This window comes from Megalopta genalis, chromosome 10, assembly GCF_051020955.1.
Source record: "Megalopta genalis isolate 19385.01 chromosome 10, iyMegGena1_principal, whole genome shotgun sequence".
NCBI classification, from domain to species: Eukaryota; Metazoa; Arthropoda; class Insecta; order Hymenoptera; family Halictidae; genus Megalopta; species Megalopta genalis.
In genome coordinates, this window is record NC_135022.1 from 2,020,001 (window position 1) to 2,032,541 (window position 12,541).

Sequence of the window (12,541 nt, forward strand, 5' to 3'; positions counted from 1 at the left end):
ACACCGCTTCGAAGCGGTGACAAAATCTTTTTCGGGACGATTCGTATTCGTAGAACTATCGAGATTTCACTGGTACATTTTCAACGCGCTCCCGACGTCGCCTGAAATGAAACGAGATGGGTTTAACCCACGAAAGCGTACTACACGAGTCTGTCCTATGTGAAGACTGTGTACAGAGATCGAACGAACGCATGAAAGAAATTGAACGAAAGAACACATAACCCGCAAAAATATAGAGTAGAATTGTGACCGTTGCTTCGAATTTGAATTTATATGTATATATATATCATAGCCCCAGGGAGTGGAACCTATGAGTGTGGAAGGATGTCTCTTACCGTTATGTTGCCAGAGGAAAAAAAGTCTCTCTCTTCGTACGACACATTTGTGTACGAATTGTATCGATGGCTATATAGATCCGATGTTGCACATATTCTGAGTAAAGAACACCCCACCCGGGTTACCGTCCTAAAACTCTTCTATTGGTGTGGCTATGATGTGTGTGTCAACGCAATCGCGAGTCTGGTTCTACGGAAAACCGTTTGTCGGTCGCCCCAAATATCTTTTTGTTCTCTTCAAATGATCGAATAGCGAAACCGCACGAGATCAATCGGTCGTCTAGTCCCCGAAAGTACTTTTCGGACGGACGTTAAAGTTATACCGATTGTAATCGTCTTGCGAGTGTTTCGAAGATCTATATTTGGAGAGGATATCGAATTTTATAAAAGATATATTGGTGAGGCGCGATAAACGGTTTTTGTTTTGCTTTAAGGGTTTTTTGTGTTTTTTTTATTTTTTTCTTTTTTTGTGTTGCTCTGTACACGTTTCGCAAAATGCTTTCGGGGGGGGGGGAAGCTCTGAAAAAATTTTTTTTCACGTTCCGACGACCTCAGAGTAGGCGAGATTACCCGCTGAATTTAAGCATATTACTAAGCGGAGGAAAAGAAACTAACCAGGATTTCCTTAGTAGCGGCGAGCGAACAGGAATTAGCCCAGCACTGAATCCCGCGGAGTTCCGCCGTTGGGAAATGTAGTGTTCAGGAGGGTCAATTTATCCCGTAACGTCGCAACCGCGTCCAAGTCCATCTTGAATGGGGCCATTTATCCATAGAGGGTGCCAGGCCCGTAGCGACCGGTACGCGTTTCGGGAGGACCTCTCCTTAGAGTCGGGTTGCTTGAGAGTGCAGCCCTAAGTGGGTGGTAAACTCCATCTAAGGCTAAATATGACCACGAGACCGATAGCGAACAAGTACCGTGAGGGAAAGTAGAAAAGAACTTTGAAGAGAGAGTTCAAGAGTACGTGAAACCGTTCAGGGGTAAACCTGAGGAACCCAAAAGATCGAATGGGGAGATTCATCGATAACGAGGCTCGGCTTCCGTTGGCGTGCGATACCCCGAATGGTTCCCTTCGTGGATGCCAATGCGAGGGCACACCGTCTTCGGCAAATGTTCCGGCAACGTAGTCGTGCACTTCTCCCCTTGTAGAACGTCGTGACCCGTTGCGTGTCGGTCTACGGCACGAGTTGTTGACTGTCGGCGTCGTCTTCGCGCGTACACGACAGACGCTCGATCGCCCGGCCGGCTGCGTGACGGTACACTATTTTACGGTATTGGGCCGCAACTTGCTCCATTTTCGAATGTATTTGCGTTCAGGCCCGCCGCAAGCTCGGTTAGTAAATTACCCGGATGGTACGGACCTGGTGCCGGCTCCGGGCCTAGCCAGCTGTTGGCAGGCGGTGTCCTCGAACTGGCCAACCTTTATTGAACAACATTACCGGTCAGCGACGCTACTGCTTTGGGTACTTTCAGGACCCGTCTTGAAACATGGACCAAGGAGTCTAACATGTGCGCGAGTCATTGGGACTCGATTAAACCTAAAGGCATAATGAAAGTGAAAGTTGACCTTTGCGTCGACCGAGGGAGGATGGGCCGCGTCACGATGCGGCCTCGCACTCCCGGGGCGTCTCGTTGTCTTAGCGAGAAGAGGCGCACCCAGAGCGTACACTTTGGGACCCGAAAGATGGTGAACTATGCCTGGTCAGGACGAAGTCAGGGGAAACCCTGATGGAGGTCCGTAGCGATTCTGACGTGCAAATCGATCGTCGGAACTGGGTATAGGGGCGAAAGACTAATCGAACCATCTAGTAGCTGGTTCCCTCCGAAGTTTCCCTCAGGATAGCTGGCACTCGCTCGTTCTTTTCAATGGACGTTTGCGAGTCTCATCTGGTAAAGCGAATGATTACAGGCCTTGGAGCCGAAACGACCTCAACCTATTCTCAAACTTTAAATGGGTGAGAACTTTGGCTTGCTTGAATTATGAAGCCAAGAGAGAAAATTTTTTTTTTATTATATTATTATTATTACGATGGCATTATATAGAGAGATAAAAATGTGGATCAGAGTGCCAAGTGGGCCATTTTTGGTAAGCAGAACTGGCGCTGTGGGATGAACCAAACGTAGAGTTAAGGCGCCTAAGTCGACGCTTATGGGATACCATGAAAGCCGTTGGTTGCTTAAGACAGCAGGACGGTGGCCATGGAAGTCGGAATCCGCTAAGGAGTGTGTAACAACTCACCTGCCGAAGCAACTAGCCCTGAAAATGGATGGCGCTGAAGCGTCGCGCCTATACTCCACCGTCAGTGGTATGTGTGAAGCGGGGCAATTTATTGTCCTCTATGAAGCTCTGGCGAGTAGGAGGGTCGCGACGGTGTGCGCAGAAGGGTCTGGGCGTGAGCCTGCCTGGAGCCGCCGTCGGCGCAGATCTTGGTGGTAGTAGCAAATACTCCAGCGAGGCCCTGGAGGACTGACGTGGAGAAGGGTTTCGTGTGAACAGCCGTTGCACACGAGTCAGTCGATCCTAAGCCCTAAGAGAAATCCTATGTAGATGAGGTGTCCTAAGACGTTAAACACTTGTAAAAAAAAGCAGCTATTTTATTTTTTTTTTTTATTATTATATAAATCGCAGCATATTTTATTATTATATACATGCACAAAAAACACCCATTGGGCGAAAGGGAATCCGGTTTCTATTCCGGAACCCGGCAGCGGAACCGCATACCATTCGGGCCCTCGTAAGAGTGTTCGTCGGGGTAACCCAAAATGACCTGGAGACGCCGTCGGGAGATCCGGGGAGAGTTTTCTTTTCTGTATAAGCGTTCGAGTTCCCTGGAAACCTCTAGCAGGGAGATAGGGTTTGGAACGCGAAGAGCACCGCAGTTGCGGCGGTGTCCGGATCATCCCCTCGGACCTTGAAAATCCAGGAGAGGGCCACGTGGAGGTGTCGCGCCGGTTCGTACCCATATCCGCAGCAGGTCTCCAAGGTAAAGAGCCTCTAGTCGATAGATTAATGTAGGTAAGGGAAGTCGGCAAATTGGATCCGTAACTTCGGGATAAGGATTGGCTCTGAGGAGCGGGGCGTGTCGGGCTTGGTCGGGAAGCGGGTCTGGCTGACGTGCCGGGCCTGGGCGAGGTGAACGGCTCTCGTGGCTGGGATCCGAGCTCGGTCCCGTGCCTTGGCCTCCCGCGGATCTTCCTTGCTGCGAGGCTTCCGTGGCGTTTCCCATCGGTGCGGTCGTCCTCTTCGGCCGCCATTCAACGCTCAGCTCAGAACTGGCACGGACTAGGGGAATCCGACTGTCTAATTAAAACAAAGCATTGCGATGGCCCCCACGGGTGTTGACGCAATGTGATTTCTGCCCAGTGCTCTGAATGTCAACGTGAAGAAATTCAAAAAAGCGCGGGTAAACGGCGGGAGTAACTATGACTCTCTTACTCTGGGTCTTACTAGGTAACTGGGTCTTACTAGGTAACTGCAACTACGGTTCGATGGGTGCGAGTTACTAATTGCGGTAGCCCCCGTGAGTAGTGATTCGGTGTATCGAGCGGTAACGCACTTCGAGTGCTTCCCATCTCCCTGGTCTTCCAACTGTCCGTCAACATAATCTTCCCTCGCTGAATCTCCGTCCGCGTCTAAGGCAGGGCCCCGCTAGATCGCCTTACTGACGAGTCCTCTAGCGGGGTCTGGACGAAACGCTCCTTCTCCCTTTGCTCTCCTAACCAAACTTCGCCTTGCAGAAGCCCAGGCCCGCAATTGCGGGGCACGGGGGTTCAGGTAGCAGGATCGGGACAAGGAGCGCAGCCAAAGCAACCAGTCGGACGCCAGGAGGATGCGTAGGTGCAGGGGATGGACTCCATTGTTATAGTCCATCCTTTACTAGTAAAACCACACCGCCGATCTTGTCGCTCAGGTTGCCCGCATCAACAGCAACAAGGAACGACAAGAGATTGACGGACAAAAGTGGCTTAAGGTGCCTTTAATAAAGGTACCTTAAATCACAAAAGTCAATAGCAAACTCACCTTAAGGTGAGTAAGTGGTCTAGTAGCTAGACCCGGCGGGGGGTAACCCCCCCGACCCCGATTTTCTTGTGGTGTGACGATGCCCCCCTGGCTCTAGATTACGGGAAAACCACTCGTGGAATTTTCCGGGGTTTCTCCGAATTTTCTCGGGTGTTTTTCCAAGTCGGTCCCCTCGCCCTCACGGGAGCTCACCGCTCCACCTTCTACTGACGGAAGACTGGAGTAAAAGGGGGGGGGTCGGCGCCACAAGGGTCTTCAGGGTTGCCAGCCCAGTCGACCCGAATCTCCAGCCGGCCCACTAAATAATAGATTAGCCTCGGATGACAATAGTGGACCGCCCACTGGCGGTTCACCCCCGGCGCAGCAGAGGAACCAAGCAGCGTACAACACACACCCATGCGACTCATGTGATAGTAGGACCTTCACCACCAGAAGAGGTCTAGGAGTGCATCGAAGGAGGGCCCATCCCGAGGTCACGGACCAAGAACTGCCCACACAGACCAAGATCCGATGGACAACGGAGGAGACGAGATTGTTAGCCAGAGAGGAGGCCCGGCTTACGAAGGCTGAAGCGAGATTCCTCAACCAGGAATTGGTGAAAATATTCCGCAACAGAACGGTTGAATCCATTAAAGGACATAGGCGAACAACCGCCTACAAAGACCTCGTTCACCAATTCCTGGAGGAATACAACGAGGAACCTACGCCCTAGCCTCCAAACCAGGTGGCACATCCACCTGCAACACAACAGCAAGCACGGGACCCTCTACTGGAGCATCTATTGAATCTCCCCACCATCAGCGGCAGCGAGTATTGTAAAGAAGAACTCCAAAGGATTGTCGAAGAAGCAGCCACGAGAAGGAAGGACGACACATTGGAGTCGCTGGCTCTATACCTGCATCGGATCTACCCCCTTCCGAATACCGGGAACCGCTCCCGACGGGACAGAAACACCCCGCCCAAGCGCACTAGACGCCAACAGAGGCGTCATAACTACGCTCTAACACAAGTGCGCTGGAAAAAGAACAGGGCAAGGTTTATAAGGGACATCTTGGAAGGAATATCGTCTACCAGAGTACCAGGGCAACAAATAATGGAACCATACTGGACGGAGGTGATGCGGCAAAAATCAGGAGCATCCCCCGCAGTTGAAGTGCCACCAACAACTGCCACGTCAGTATGGATTCCAATCACGGAAGCGGACATCAGGGACGCCCTACCATCGATGGGCACCTCAGCGGGCCCCGACCAAGTAACCGCGCGGCAGCTGAGGGCCACACCGCCAGGCGTCCTCGTGAGAATCTTTAACATCATAATGATGTGCCGCAAATTGCCTAAACACCTGAACAAGGCAAGGACGATATTCCTCCCCAAGAACGATGCAGCCACGGAGCCAGCCGACTTCAGGCCGATCACCATCCCGTCCGTATTGGTCAGATGCCTCCACCGTATTCTGGCCGCCCGACTGGCAAAAGCCATCAACATTGATGAACGCCAGAGGGCATTCAGGAATACGGACGGGTGCAACGACAACACCTTTCTCCTCGACGCGATCTTGAAACACCACCACCGAAGTTTCAAGAACTTGTACCTGGCTTCGATCGACGTCCGGAAGGCCTTCGATTCAATATCGCACGCCGCTCTATCATCAGTCATGGAAACCATGGGAGTCCCCAATGAAATGACCGAGTACATCACCGCAACATACAACGACGGCACCACGACACTGGAAGGCGAGAGTTGGAAATCCTCCCCCATAACACCTGGTAGGGGAGTCAAACAAGGTGATCCACTCTCGCCAACCATATTCAACATGGTCACCCACCTCCTCCTACAGAGACTGTCCCCGGACATAGGCTGTAGGATAGGAGGTGAGTGTATCAACGCAGCCGCCTTCGCAGACGACATCATTCTCTTCGCCGAAACGCCCCGAGGATTGCAGAACTTGGTCGACACAACTGGATCCTTTCTTCGACAATGTGGGATGGACATCAATCCAGGGAAATGTCTGACCATTGGCATTAAAGCCAATGGCCACATTAAGAAGACAGCAGTTGATGTCGATACCAAGTTCTACCACGACCAACAGCAACTTCGGACTTTGAAGCGAGGGGAAGAACTGAAATACCTGGGGATCAAATTCACCGCCCAGGGCAGAGCACGATGTCGGCCGCACGAAGTGATCGGACCAGGACTGGCCTGTCTTGCCAAAGCGCCCCTCAAGCCACAACAAAGACTGTACGCATTGCGCACAGATCTTATACCCCGGGTGTACTACCACCTAGCACTCGGGGATATAACGATAGGGACACTCAGGAAAGTCGACATGATGATCCGAGCGTCCGTGCGCAAGTGGCTAAATCTCCCACACGACGTGCCAACCGCATACATACACGCGGACATCAGGGACGGAGGACTCGGCATCCCCTCCCTACGATGGTTGGCACCTGTGTTGAGACTGGGAAGATTGCGAGCGCTTCGGCAAGGCCATGACCAATTCCGAAACGATCCAACGGACGCCTTCCTGGACAACGAAATCACTAAGTGCCTACGACGACTCAAGGACGGCGACGCGGTGATAACGGAATCGGCTCACATTGGGGACCTCTGGAGGAAACGACTGCACTCTTCCATCGACGGACGTGGGCTGATAGGTTAAAGGGAAACTCCACAACAACACGCGTGGATTGGAGATGGTACCCGACTCCTGACGGGCAAGGACTTCATCAACTTCACGAGAACCAGGATAGCAGCACTCCCCACACGATCCAGGACAACAAGAGGGAGGCAAGCTGACCGCTACTGCAGAGCAGGATGCTCCGCACTTGAAACGCTAAACCACGTCGTTCAACACTGCCATCGTACGCACGGGATGCGTATTCGCAGGCACGATGCCATTGTTGCCTACACAGCCAAGAACCTCCGACATCGAGGTTACCAAGTCCAAACGGAACCGACATACCTTACGGACGAAGGTATACGGAAACCGGACTTGGTCGCGACAATGGGTAGAACGACGCTGGTCTTAGACGCACAAGTGGTCAGCGAACAAACAGACCTGGACGGGGCGCATCAGAGAAAGATCCACTATTATTCCGACAACACTAGCCTCACAGCTGGAATCAAACAAAAGGAACAGAGCTCTGACGTACGCCACCTGTCCATTACGATCTCGTGGAGGGGAGTATGGAGTCCTAAGTCCGCTCAGGGGTTACTCAACTTGGGTATCATACGGAAGAAGGAACTCAAGGTTCTCTCAAGCAGGGCCATCATGGGAACATTGGCCGCCTTCAACATGTACTCCAGGATTACAACGGTTAGGCGCGTGGGGGTGGGTTAGAAATTGTAAGGTCCCCCTGAATATTGTGCTACCTCATAAGGTATAAGTATTCCCTTGTTATATGATTGTACGATTTTCAAGTAATAAAGGAATAAATTTTTTTTTTTTTAGCCAAATGCCTCATCATCTAATTAGTGACGCGCATGAATGGATTAACGAGATTCCCTACTGTCCCTATCTACTGGGCTCTGCCGCTAGGTGTCGCATGGAGAGGACGCGTGTGGCGTACGCCCGTACAAGCGGCACACAGCGCCACCTACAACTTAGTAACTAGCTGTTGCTACGCAAACCACTAGACTCTCTCTCAGTCTAATACCAGTCTCCCACGCGTATAGACGTACGCATAACGTGAAATAAAGTACGTTACAAGTTAGGCTAAAACCACGTGTTTCCTTATTACCGACGCGCCATCGATCCCAGTTCTCAGAGAATCAATATAAGAGAACCTAACACCAATCAATCCGCCACATATTAATTGGTGCCGAAACCCGGGAAATTAAGATGGCCGACGAAGAAGGAAAAATGGAAATCGCGGTGAGTTCAGGAACGCGACGCTTCCTATTTTTTGGCGGGAAGAACCCAAGCTATGGTTTGCCATGCTCGAATGTGAATTCGCGGCCTATACAGTAAAATCAGACGCGGTAAAATGCGCTGCGGCAATCAGGCACCTAGATACCGCATCAATGAAAGTGGTTGCCGACGTTATAGCTGCACCTCCGACGGACGACTCGTATATTCAGGTAAAAGAGGCTCTCATCTCGCGTTTAGCAGCGTCCGAAGAGACGCAATTGAGGCAGATGCTGTCGGGAATAGATCTACAGAACAAAAGACCATCAGAACTACTGCGAGAAATGACGCTCCTCGCAGGGAAAAATGTTTCCGATAGCGTCTTATGCACGCTATGGCTACAACGGCTACCTGCCCGAGTACAAGAGGTCCTGTCCGTGATCGAAGGAGTCTCAACGGAAAAATTAGCTCTGCTCGCCGACAAAACGATCGAAAGATTGTCGCAATACGAGCTAGCGGCCATTGCGCCCCACGTTAAGGAGGAAGCCCGACCACGTGACCCCGGTCCAAGCTTGGAAATAGCTGAGCTTACCAAGCGAATAGCTCAACTCGAAGCATTAGTCCGCGACACCCACAGAGGACGACGACCGGAATGCAACAAAATCCGAAGATATAGTTCGAAATCAAGGAGTCGAACTAGAGACGACGGACTATGCTATTTCCACGGGAAGTTCGGCGAGAACTCGTGGAAATGCAGACAACCCTGCCAATGGAAAGGACCCGATAAAAGGAAGAGTCAGGGAAACTAAACCCACTATCCCGTATTGAGGCGTTGCAGGATGGTACTAACGTAAAAAACCGCCTAATCATAAGCGACAAACAAACAGGCAAGAGATATTTGGTAGATACAGGAGCCGACGTATCATGCATACCAAAGTCTCTGCACTGCAAAAGAAGAATAGACAACGATGTTAAACTGTATGCAGCAAATGGAACACCCATAAACACGTATGGTGAACAGCTGCTCTCTGTGAACTTGAGTCTTCGGAGACAGTTCTCATGGAGATTCATCGTTGCTGATACATCCAAAGCCATCCTAGGAGCAGATTTTATAGGTCACTACAGCCTCCTGGTCGACATAAAAAATAAACGACTGATTGATAGTCAAACACACCTATTTTCAGTTGGAAAAGTCACAAATTCGACTCAACCAACAGTGACTACAATAGGTAAGACTAACAGTTTTTCAACACTGCTAAAAGAATTTAGTTCAATCACAAGGCAGAACTCCAAAGCGTACCAAAAACACGGCGTACAACATCATATCACCACCAAAGGTACACCAATTGCAGAACGGGCATCTAGTGTGAATCCGGTCACCGCGAGGGTGATGCGGATATGTTACCTCGCCCTTACGGGCATACACAGCTAGGCTGCCATCTACCCCCAGTCCAACCACTGTCAAGGAGAGGGGCCAAGGAAAAATCCGCACGTGCCATTGAGCCGTTTGCAATGGACGAGTTCTTTAGCCGCTAGCGAAATTCTGGTTTTACCCTCCTTTCACTAGCGCCCACGGGGAACCACGGGGAGGCGAACTCGTGACGCGACGCCTCGCGTGCACTAAGCGAAGACCTAGGAGGAAGGATGGGAGTTGGGAGGGATGGATAGGAGTTTGTGGGGTTGTTGATGGGGACGTGAGTCGTCCCCTTCCGGGTCCTGGGGAGTACAGGTGTCTGGGATTGCCTACATGAAGCCCTTTAGCCAAAGGGCTTCCCTACAGAAGTCGGAGAAGACCTGGAATGCCTCTGGAGACGACACGAAGTGTTGTGCGGCTTCCGGCCATTTCCAGTCTCCGGCTGGTACTACCTCGCGGAGGGCTTCTCTCTGCGGTTCGAAATTAGGACAGTCGAGGAGGAAGTGATTGACCGTGTCCGATCCGTGACCACACGCGCATCCCTCACCGTCGGAAACTCCGTACGCGCGTAGGCGCGACCGGAAGTTTTCGTGGCCGGTGAGGACTTGCGTGGTGTAGTGGTTCGGTTTCGTCCACTTGGCCGCCACTCTCTCCTCTATGTTTTTGAAGAAGGCGTAGGTGGTGCGGCTCTTGTGGGAAGAATTCCACATGAATTGCCACACCTTGTACGCCTCGACCGCTAACCTATGTTTTGCATCGTCGGCCCCCGCCGGAACGACGATGCTACCTAGTCTGGCGTCTTTACCTTTACGCGTCTCGTACAAGGCTTTGGTTTGCCTGAGCTTGACGTCAATGGGTGTAGCACCGGCCACCAGGCACATGCTGTCCCACGATTACCGGCGGTATGCACCGGTCATCGCGATGAGAGCACGGCGCTGTGCAGCTCTCAGCACCCTGAGCTCCCCCTCCGTGCACCGGTCGGCCCACCCGGCGGCAGCGTACGTTGCCACCGGGATGAAAAAACCACGGTACACGGCGGAGAGCGCCCCGAAGCGGAGCCCCCATTCACGCCTTACCATTCTACCCAGCTTCGCGAAGAGCGAGCCGACCTTGTTACTTATATAGTTGCAGTGGGTTCGAACACCCATGCCCCTATCAAAGTGGACGCCGAGGTACTTGACGAAGGGTTTGAATCTTAAGGGCTTATTTCCGATCCGAATGGTCGGTGGTCTAGCTTTGAAGCGCGGACTGCCGTTCGTTTTCGATCTGGGCGCGATCCTCCCCGCCGGCCTATCCTATCTCTCTCGATATATCCGTTGCGCAGGACAATCGCCTCGGATTTGTTTTCGGAGATCTCTAGCTTTGCTGATCTGCACCAACCTAGGATCAGATCAACAACTCGTTGACCTTCGATCTCTAGGTCTCTACGGCAGTTTCCGCCCACGAGGACGATGAGGTCGACCGCGTAGGCGACGAATCTATTCTCGACTGAGGCCTCGAGAGACCTCAGGAGATCGTCGAACATCAGGTTCCAGCACGCCGGGCCGAGGACGGAGCCTTGTGGGCACCCCCTCGTCGCGCGCTTGGAGACTCTTTCCGTTCCGACGGTGAGACTGACTTTGCGGTCCTCGAAGTAGTTGGAGACCACTTCGAAGACATTGCGCGGGCAGTCTCGGTCCCTAAGACTCTTCAGAACTAAGGGCCACCAGACGTTGTCGGAGGCTCCGGAAATGTCGAATAGCAGCGCTATCACATGCCGATGCTCTAGGGCATCAACCATGCGGCGCAGCTCGACAATTGCATCTTCAGTCGACTTTCCGCTCATGAAGCCGCACTGTCTGCTGGAGATGCGTCCCGTTGCCATCGCCGTCTGTTCGAGTCGGCTCTTAAGGAGCTTCTCGAAGGTTTTCCCTACGACGGAGAGGAGACAGATCGGTCGGGGTAGGACTACGGGTCCTTCACGTCTTTGCCCTCTCCCTTCAGGAGTACTCTGAGGGAGCCCTCCTTCCAGGTGGGGGGAAAGACGCCCCAACGGAGGCACCCGTTGAAAAGGCGAACTAACTGTCCTAACACTACTTTCGCGGCGGCCTTCAGCGCTCGGACCTCGATAAGGTCCAGCCCTGGTGCCTTGTCGTTTCCGAACGTGCGAATCGCATCCGCGACCTCGTCCGGTGAAAACGGAGAGGCATCCGCGGTGTTTGGCGCGATTCGCACGTTCTCTCTAATCTCTTGCTGCGCGGGCGTGTCGTCTTCCGGCCGGTCGTCCGGGACGTGTGCTTCCAGAAGGGTGTTGGCTGTCTCTACCGCGCTCATGGTGTTGTCGTTAGCTCGCCGGAGGGTGCTGAGCACCCTCTCGACACGGAGCTTGTTCGCTTGCAGCTTGTACACGATGCCCCAAGGCTCCGTGTTCCCGTACGACGACACAAAGTTTCGCCAACTCTCGAATTTCGCCCTCTTCACCTCCGTGCTGTAGTTCCGCAACGAAGTGCGGTACTCCAGCAGTTTTAGGAGGCGTGAGGACTCATTTCTTTCCTTCTGGAAGGCACGCCTCTTTCGGTAGACAGCCTTCTTCATGCCCGTCAGCTCTTTCGTCCACCACGGATTGGACTTTCTAAATCTACGCTTTCTCGGCATCGACGCGGTGCAGGCATCCTTGATGATGTCTGTGAGCGTTTCTGCCATTCCTATGGTTTCCTCCGCTGACTCCAGGCTCAGGACTTCGAGCCTCGATCGTGAAAGATCGGACAGGGTCTCGGAGAATCGCTCCCAGTCGGCTCGACGAGTGTCGAACCGAGAGTTCGCGACTCCGCGATTCCCCGTCGCGGCTCTGGGTGCCCGCAACCTAATGTCAACGGCGTTGTGGTCGCTGGTCGTCCACGCACACCTTACGTTCCAGCTCCTGATGAACGGAGACATGGAAGGCGAC